This window comes from Protopterus annectens, chromosome 3.part0, assembly GCF_019279795.1.
Source record: "Protopterus annectens isolate FY-2018-M chromosome 3.part0, PAN1.0, whole genome shotgun sequence".
Classification (NCBI taxonomy): Eukaryota; Metazoa; Chordata; order Ceratodontiformes; family Protopteridae; genus Protopterus; species Protopterus annectens.
Genome location: NC_056731.1, coordinates 1,454,400,488 through 1,454,410,748, shown reverse-complemented (window position 1 = coordinate 1,454,410,748; position 10,261 = coordinate 1,454,400,488). Strand labels below are relative to the sequence as shown.

Here is a 10,261-nt window from a genome sequence, read left to right as displayed (position 1 = left end):
TATATAATATAGACACACATATACACACATGTATAAATAAAATGGCATTATTAAATCCAGTTGCCAATGGAAAATAAGAGGTTGCCAGTCTTTAACCCCCCCCCCCAAATCCCGGCAGCTTGCAAACAAAATTAAACTCTGTGGTCTCTACATAAAAATTACAGAAAGTACAACCTTGTTCCCAGGTCAGATAGGAAGTTCACCAGGAGTTTCCTCTGGTTAACTATTTTTCTGACTAGGCTCCATCCAGAGCACACCTCTCAACCTCATAGATCAAGAAATCTGGACAAAGCCATAAATAATGTGGGGACAGAGGCCCAAAAATAGGGACAATTTTTAATTATTCCTCTTACAATCTTAGAAAACTGATAGAATAAGAGGTTTTGCATTAGCTTGAATGTTATAAAAGATATGAAGTCTAAAACTCAAATTTCTGTCACTATTTTCTGACTTTAGTCCTCACTGATTTGCCAGTAATTTGCAAGAAAACCACAGGTTTTGGAGAAACATACCCAAAATATGAGGAAAAAATCTGGACATTCTGCAAAAATCTGGACAGTTGAGAGGTATGGTCCAGAGCCAGTACACTGGTCATCAATGTACTGTTGTGAACTTCTCCAAACTCGTTTTGAACATTTATCTCTTGCTCTCTCATTTCTCCTTTTTGATTTCAGCTTACTAGTGGCTCAGTTACAGACTCTACAGTTTGCACCTGAGGTTTTCACACAATATGCATCCCTCCTTTAAAGGAATACGCATAGTGTTCAAAGCATTTTAGGTGATGTTATCAACAGTTCTAATACAATGTCATACAAAGAAAAAAAATCACAGTATTGTACTACTTTTTTATGTAGAAAACACCATGGTATGATACATTTGCCCTCCCTATTAGCCTGAAACACCAGTTTTAAGGCATGTAGGTGGTCTGTAACCCCAAGAGAGGCAATTTGCATTGTGGTGGTTTACACTGGAGTGATACTGTATTTTCAAATGGAAAGGCTGGAGGGATAAAGCCAACTGGCAAGGCTAAACATGTCCTTCTTCCTGATGATGGAACCACTGTAATGGTGCTTGATTGACCACCAAAATAAATTCTCTTCATAAGAAGTAGTATTTTAGGAATTTCAGAGCTTAATGGTCAAGCATGCATGTGTAATGGCAGAATACTTGGTTTCAGTCTTAGGCAGTTTTCTGTTTAAATAGCATGCTGTGTGTTCTAGTCTCGCCTATTCTCTTCAACAGTATTGTACTTAAGCCTACTTCTGATATGTCTGTTTGCATTACAATGAGTTTAGAAAAGCCTGGGGATGCCAGGATGGGCACACAGCATAAGATGGCTTTTAAATGCTGAAAGGTATCCTCAGCCTTAGGTTTCCTCCTGACTTTAGCTGGCATTTTCCTCTTCATGAGGTTAGTAAGAGGACTGCTGCAGAACATTTGTATAATATGCAACCAGGCTAAGGAAGGCCATTACTTATTTTTTGTCTTGGCCACTGTCCAATTTTATACTGCCTGATCTTATTTCACTTTGGTGCTTAATGGTCCCCCTTGTCTAATGATGTACCCCAAATGTTTAACTTCAGTCATCCCACACTTTGGGGTTTTGACAGGGTCTTACCTATACAATATTGGGTATGGACGACAGCCTTTTTTTATATCTGGGATCTCTTACTACTGTCAGCAGACTAACTATGGCAGCCTCTGCTTTTTTCCATGGAATTATGACATTTATATGACATATTTGCACCTGATGTCTTTTACCTAGTTTACCTCTGTTAGTTCACTTCATTCACACTTTTCTGTGACCTCAAAAGGTACCTGTCACTTGGGTAAAAATTTGTTTTCAATTAAAGGTACTAAATCTAATACCTCTGTCTCTTACCTGAAATTCATGCCTTATGGTGAGCTCAGAGCTGGATCCAGCACTAGACAATCTAGGCAGTTGCCTAGGGCCCACTGGCAGGGGGTGTTGCTGGCTGGGGGGCTGCCACATCATATAATTAAACAGTTCAAAAAACAATTACTTTTCTTCTTTAAGGATGTAGTACACCCAATGCGATTTCTTCTTTAAAGATACACTCTTTGTCTCTGGATACATCTTTAGTATGATATGAACACAGCAACATGAATTTAAATATTGGCATTTCATGCTTTTGCTCTGGATTTAAACACAGAGGACTTGCTGCCATAGAATTGAGAAGTGTTATAAGTCATGGAACTTGCTGCTATGAGCTCAGTGTGTGTTTCATCCTTTCATGGGTACAAGTCTGGAAACAAGCCTTCTTCCAAGACATGTTTGAAAGGAGATATGGGCAGGTACGAGGACAGAGACAAGATTGTCATTGATGTTGATGACATTCAACATGAGACATATAGGAGTACCCTCAAAATGCTGCCTACTACCTGCTTGTCTTGGATTACTGAGCCCGACATCTTCAGCAGTTTTGATTATGAACCTAAGTTGGACAAGTTCTCCTTTGATTATTACCCTCCTATATTTGTCTATATTGACAACTATTACCACACTGGGAAGCTACATTCCTCGACCAATGTGTTCAGACCCTTCTTTGAGGAAGAGCTCACTTTCTGGGGAGTAGATGAGACAAATGCGGAGGCATGATGCCGGATGAACTACCAGCAGCATCAAGATGCTTAAGAAGCACTGGACAGTTTTGAGGCCCCATAGCCACCCAAGGAAGATGAGGATGGTGACCTCAAGAGAACTTACCTGCAGGGAGGCAGCAGAAAATTGGGATCATGGAAAACAAAGCAGCCCAAGATATAGACACTTTTCAAAGACTCATTCTTCCAGGGCTGCCAGAGTAAGTTTATCCTTGTTGTTCTGGTGCACTAATATGTGTGGCTGTTTTTGTTTCCATTCCAAGTTAATTCCTTCCCAAGTCACATCTGGCAAAGTAAGGAGTTAGAAACTTGTTATAGCAGGCAATTACTGTAACTTTAGATAATGGAATTTTGTCTTGCTAAGTGGGCTTGTGGCTCAGGAAGTAAATCTTTTTACTAAAAAAGTAAAGTAAATTTTAAAGGAAATTGGCTAGGCTTAAAATGGCCCACAAGGGCAGTTAGCCTAGCACTATGAAACAGTCAAGCTGTCATTCATTCCATGTGTGTGTGTGTGTTTGTGTGTGTGTGTGTGTGTGTGTGTGTGTGTGTGTGTGTGTGTGTGTGTGTGTGTGTGTGTGTGTGTGTGTGTGTGTGTATGTGTGTGTGTGTGTGTGAAGAGAGCAGGTTAGTTAATTAGCTTTATCAGGCTCAAACCCTGTATTTTGGAGACAGGAGACAAGAACCTGAATCCACTACATCAACTACCAGAAGGCATCAAGGGTGCATTTTCAAGGAATTCTGAACTTCAAAGGAAGAAAAGTTTGCTGTCATTCATGCTAGGTCTGTTTTCAAAGTGCAGATATTTTGTTTAACAAATGGCCATTGGTGTTTGTGCTATGAAAATTGAAAAGAGTGTTAGAAGCACAGCATGTTGCTTACCTGCCTTTGGTATGGAAGGCTGTGGGTTCTACTCCCATGACGTACGGGGATTGCTAATGCCATGCTGCATTTTAAAGGAGGATAAGATTTCTACACCTCTGCATGTGATCTCCTTTGGATGAGATGCCTAATAACTATGAATCCTTGTCAGTTTGCCAGTCATTCCCTGCTGCAATACTACCAGCATACAATTTGCTTTTAATGCAATGTATTCATCAAGGGCAGAAGGCACTGAATTTGTAGATGAAACACTTTAATGTAAGGTTGTTTGCCAGCAGCAATATCTTCAGTAGTTCCAGATCTCTTTAATGTGGAATTATTCAAATTACTTTTACTCCTGCAGAGCTTGAGCATATTGATATATTGATGGATTGCAATGACAGAAGATTGAGTGGTCTTTTATGATTGAAATGTTCTGAAATGGGTAGTTTTGTCATTATCAGTTCATATTTTGTTTCATTGCTTATGGGAAAAATGCTCATAACAACAATTTTTAAACACACTCTAATAAGTGGCACTGTGTTATACAAGGAATATAATTTAATGCAATCAGAATGATGAATCAAAGAACACATGCATGCATGCATGGCCGTAAAAATGCGTGCAAGTGTCCATGATTTGAAAACAGCCCAAAGGTAAACTTAATCTGTCACTAGTCAGATGCACTTTCTTTGAATGTGGGTTTCAATGCAGTTTCAATGAATGTGACTTTCAAGGGCAGAGAAGTTTACTGATATTCATGTTAAGTCTGTTTTCATTGTGACACTGTAAAGTTTTGTTTAGCAAATGGCTATCAGTGTTTGTGCTATAAAATTTTAAATAAGTTTTAAAATTAAATTCAAATATATGTAATCATTGCAGAAGTAAAGCAGAAAGCAGTATGCACACAGAAATATGAACAGTATTTATGGTAACTGGGGAGAAATAGCCAAGTAATGTGACACTGTAATGGCTGGGGGATATCCATTATCCTGCCTAGGGTCCCATTTGACCATGATCTGGCTGTTGGTGAGCTGCTTGTACCCTATCCATGTGCTTGTTGATCATTGGCATCACTGTTTTTAGCCTGTTCTAAAGGGAGATGGAGTCCCAGAATTTTTGGGGGTTTGTTGAGTGCAAGGACTGGAGTTTGGAGTAGTGGGATTTGCATTTTTTAATTATTAGTTTTTTGCGTAATTTCGTAGTTGCTTATACTCTAGGAGGGTGTTAGGGTTTTTATGTTTTTATGGCTATAGTAATTATCCTTTTGGGGAACCTATGGGGGGGGTACGACTTGAACGACCCTTTGGATTTTCCCACACTGAGGAGATCCGAGAGGATAAAACAAAGAACACCAGTCAACTACTACCCCAACAGGGGGGAATATTCGAACAGGAGGAGATACTAACCCCTATTAGCCCCACTCGTAGTTTGATACAAGACAACGGTATAGTAGTCGAGGGGTACAGGCACAAGTAACACAATTTTAGTATATACAATTATAGTAGCCTGGACATCGACTGCACATACTTTAGTTTGTTTAGTAATGGTTTGAAGTTTGTACCTAGTAAACCAAAAAGGTGTGTAAAAGAGTGGCAACAACCACTAATAACATCCAGTGAACCACTCCTTGAGCCAAAAACCTACGACCACCATATAACAAACACCTTTATTCAAGCCACATAAAATGATCCACTGTACACAAAACGAGTCAGCAATCCAACAATCCGAAATGGTAAAATAATCCACAGGATAGGTCAAGCGCTTTCGTCGATAGACTTCATCAGAACAATTAATAGTAGGTACTAACACCATTTTTATATGTACCTAGTACCATCAATTGAAAAGAACCAATTCAAAATTAAAGTGACAGTGTGTTTTTAACCTTAAAAACTTAAACTCCCCAAACAAAATTATTTATCTTATAAAACATTCATTCAATTATACAAATCTTTTTAATAAAAAAATCTTTCTAATAAAAAATGTATTATTCTGAAAAATGAAGTTTTTTAAAAAATGAAGTTTTTTTAAAAAACTGAGGTTGTCAAGGTTGAATGAAAAGTTAAAACCAGTATCAAAACTGTGTTGCTCGATATCTCAATTCAGGTTTTAAGCTGATGTGTTCATTTAAACCTGGGGGAACTGTTGCATTTAACCTCAACTGCCATCTAACCTCAGCCCGAAGTAACTGATTTCCCCAGTCACCCCCCCTAAAGTTCTTACCTACAATTTCCAAAATACCAAATCTAAAAAAATGGTCAGCATGGCTAACTTTAGTGTGTTTATATAGGGCGTTGTTGTCATCCTTTTTCAAAATACTATACATGTGCTCATATATTCTCCTACTCAAACGCCTTTCTGTTTTTCCAACATAAAAGTGACCACAGGTCTGACAAACGGCTAAATATATTAAGCCCTGAGAGGTACATGTACCTGCCACAAAGTTGACTATTATTTGGTTAGGTCCAAGTGAAACAGAGGGAGTGTAAATGATAAATTTACAATAATCACAGGCCCCACATTTGTGAGTACCTCTTCTAAGACTTCTTTTATCAGATGTTGGATGCACATGGCAACCCCTAACTGGGAAATGCCGAAAGACAAACAACAACTAGTTTGGTTAACTATTCATTCTGATTAAGTCTAAGGATGAAAATGCAAGTTATTGTTTTGTGGCGTTAAATAAATCTTTTTGGTTCACTGACCTGAAGAGGCATTTTGTTTGCTGGTTCTGCAAGTGCCTTGGTTTGAAGTGTTTTTTATGTTTTTGATATTGTTTCCATTTTTTGTCCCTTTGGTGCAAGGCTAGTTTAGTATCTTTTTATAACCATGAGCAGGGATTGGTTTTGGTGCGTTTGGTTTGGGGGGGGGGCTTGCTGATTGAGAAGGGTTAGGAATGAGTGGTTAAAGTAGAAAATGGAATCATATAGAGGAAGGGTTTTTAGAGGAGACCAGTCAGTATGCTTTAAGCATTCGGAGAAAGTTAGAGGGTTGAAAGAGGAGAGGTTGGAGGTTTGGATGTTGTGATGTTGTTTATGCAGTAGAGATGGGAGACGGTCGGCGAAGGCTGGTAGGTGATCACTGAGAGGATCAGGTAATGTTCCAGCTTTGGTGATAAGGTTTGGGTGAGTTATTAGGATCGAGTCAATGATGGTGCCAGAGGTATCATGTTTATTTGGTCTAGCTGGAGATTGTATTAGTTGGGAGAAGTTGTACAGGTGGATTGTGTGGGACAGGGCTTTAAAGTTAATTGTATTCCAGTTGATGTTGGTATCACCGAGTATATAGGTTTCATTTTTTATATTGGAGGAGAACCAGGACATGATATTTTCAAGAGTTTTGATATTATCACCAGGGGGTATATAGAGGGCAGCAATGCATATGGACTTGTGGTTGTTTATTTTTAGTAAACCTATTATAATTTCAGCATTGGCAAAGGTTGGTATTTTATTGGAATAGGGAATTATGGTATGGGAGGTGGGGTGGATTATTGCTACTCCACCTCCTTTTTTGTGGGCTTTGTCATTGTGAATGATTTGGAAACCTGGTGGGAGGATTTTCCTATCTTTTATGTAGGTTTTCAGCCAGGTTTCAGAAAAGGCGGTAATGTTGGGGTGGTTATGGGAGAGCCAGGCATGGAGGTCAGGGATTTTGTTTTTTTTAGGCTTTGTGCATTAAGTGTTGTAAGGTGAATGCACTTTGAGTTTGTCAGTTGAGTGGAGGGTTTGGTGAGATTGATGTTAGAGATGGGTCTGGGGGTTGGGGTGGATGTCACTGGCTAGTGACAGAGAGATGTGGTGGAGTAGAAGAGTGAGGCAGCTTGGGTTGTGTGAGAGTAGTGATTTTCTGGTACCACATTTAAGAGGGGAGTAGAGGGGGATTGGGTTGGGAGCAGTTTTGGTTTGAAGAAATAGATTGGGTTAGAGGTATAGAGTTCAGAGATGGATGAGTAGGATGGGAAGTGAGGTTGATGGTAAGATGTAGTGGCGTGTGTGTGAGAGTTATGACAAGGGTTGGAAAAAAGTGCGAGATATGTAAGAGAAGAGAGAGATTAATAGGGCAAATGGAGTTATAGGGAGAGATGTTATGTAATGCATTGTAGGAGGGGTGGATGTTTGGGGTGATGTAGATCTACAGGTGGGTGGGGTTTGGCTTTTGTGTGTTGTGACTGGAGAGGTGTTGGGTGGGGAAGAATCAGGAGATGTATAAAAGTACAGGTAGTGGGGAAGGGTGGAATTTGGGGGCAGGGTAGGGGAGCAGAATGAGCCCAAAGGGTGACAGGAGAGGGTTACACCTTCCAGGAGGAGCTGCAGTCACCTAACTGAAAACAATCAGTGAGAAGGTTAGCAACTACAGAAATAGGGCAGCCTATCATTTTGGTTTGAATGTTAGCTTTCTGTTTGTTTTTATTATTTATGCACCAATGGAGAGCTGCAGTTCACTGAGAAGTAGGAAAATGATGTAGTTATGCCAGGGGTTTTAAAAAAGGGACATGCAGTAAGTACACACTATTGAAGGATGCCCATGGGATAGACAGAAACAGAGTGTAGTCAGGCAGAGATTTTTAGTATTTAAAGATGGTGTCACAGCTCAGGCGAAGAATAAGTAAACTCTCAGGAGGAAGAGGGAGGGAATAGACAGGATTGACAGGGCTGGAAAACTTACAATAAGATTATGTTAGAAGACCAAGAGAAGGGGGGCTAAGAGCCAGAGCTTCGCCAAAGCTGTGAGATAAAAGGTTTGACAGGGCTAGGAAACTTACACTAGAACTGTGTTAGGAGAACAAGAAAAGGGGGGGGGGGCGGCTATGGACCAGGACTTGGAGAAAGCTGTGAGAAGAGATAAACAATCAACCAGCTAGCCCAGGTCAGTTCCTAAAGGTGTCTGTTTATCTGTGTGAATTCAAAAGCAGATTTAGTAGAGCATCAAGGAAGTAGAATATAAAATAAATGCAAAGCTTTGGAAAACTGTCTATATTTGTTACAATAAATGGGAGAATAAAATATAAGAATATAAAAGAAATGTGATATACAAGATAAAATATAAGAATATAAAATAAATGCAAAGCTTTGGAAAAAGGTATATATTTGTTACAGTAAATGGGAGGAAAAGGGGGGGGGGGTCCAGTAATGTGCATAGTAGAAGAATCAGTAGGAGTATCACAGAGAGAAGATTATAATAGATCTACACTGCTCACAGTCTGTTGATAAAAGTAGAACTTGCAGTGGTGTTTACTGGTTTCTATGGGGTTCTACTCTCCGTGTTCTTGTATGCAGGCAGTTGTTTCAGGTTTTTTTTTTTTTTGTTGGACCTTTGAATGTGTTTAAGGGAAATGCTCACATTCTGTTAATAAAAGTAGAACTTGCAGTGGCTTTTACTGGTTTTTATGGGGTTCCGCTCTCCATGTTCTTTTATGCAGGCAGTTGCTTCAGGTTTTTTTTTTGTTGGACCTCTGAATGTGTTTAAGGGAACTGCTCACAGTCAGTTGATAAAAGTAGAACTTGCAGTGGCTTTTACTGGTTTGTACGGGGTTCCACTCTCCGTGTTCTTGTATGCAGGCAGTTGCTTCAGTTTTTTTTTTTTTTTGTTGGACTTTTGAATGTGTTTAAGGGAACTGCTCACAGTATGTTGATAAAAGTAGAACTTGCAGTGGCCTTTACTGGTTTATAATGGGTTCCGCTCTCTGTGTTCTTGTATGAAGGCAGTTGCTTCTGGTTTTTTTTTTTTTTTTTTTTTGGACATTTGAATGTGTTTTAGGGAACTGCTCACAGTCTGTTGATAAAAGTAGAACGTGCAGTGGCTTTCACCGGTTTGTACGGGGTTCCGCTCTCCATGTTCTTGTATGCAGACAGTTGCCTCAGGTTTTTTTTTTTGTTGGACCTTTGAATGTGTTTAAGGGAACTGCTCACAATCTGTTGATAAAAGTAGAACTTGCAGTGGCTTTTAGTGGTTTGTACAGGGTTAAGCTCTCTGTTTTCTTGTATGCAGGCAGTTGCTTCAGGGTTTTTTTTTTTGTTGGATCTTTGAATGTGTTTAAGGGAACTGCTCACAGTCTGTTGATAAAAGTAGAACTTGCAGTGGCTTTTACTGATTTGTATGGGGTTCCGCTCTCTGTGTTCTTGTATGCAGGCAATTGCTTTAGGTTTTTTTTTTGTTGTTGGACCTTTGAATGTGTTTAAGGGAACTGCTCACAGTCTGTTGATAAAAGTAGAACTTGCAGTGGCTTTCATTGGTTTGTGTGGGGTTCTGCTCTCCATATTCTTGTATGCAGGCAGTTGCTTCAGGTTTTTTTTTTTTTGTTGGACCTTTGAATGTGTTTAAGGGAACTGCTAACAGTCTGTTGATAAAAGTAGAACTTGCAGTGTCTTTTACTGGTTTGTCTGGGGTTCCGCTCTCTGTATTCTTGTATGCAGGCAGTTGCTTCAAGTTTTTTTTTTTTTTTTTTTGGACCTTTGAATGTGTTTAAGGGAACTGCTCACAGTCAGTTGATAAAAGTAGAACTTGCAGTAGCTTTTACTGGTTTGTACGGGGTACCATTTTACCATTTATGCCAGACTTCTTTTATTGCTATTATCAATGCAGAGCTTTGCAATATTTGCTCTCCTTTCACATTTTAAACACAAAATATTCATGAATTTTCCATTTGGTTTAGAGACAGACTTATAAGTTATTTTAGGACTCTCACTCTTGTACAGATTCTGATATCACATTACTCTTTTGAGAAATGTAACACATGTTAATAACATTTTAGTCATAGTCTCCTTAGAATTGCTACCTTATG

The 10,261-nt window shown here is 39.2% G+C and overlaps 1 pseudogene; it reads left to right on the top strand.

The window, feature by feature from the left end:
• The first annotated feature begins 2,308 nt into the window (after positions 1–2,308).
• Positions 2,309–2,854, top strand: LOC122797091 (annotated as a pseudogene).
• The last annotated feature ends 7,407 nt before the right edge of the window (positions 2,855–10,261 follow it).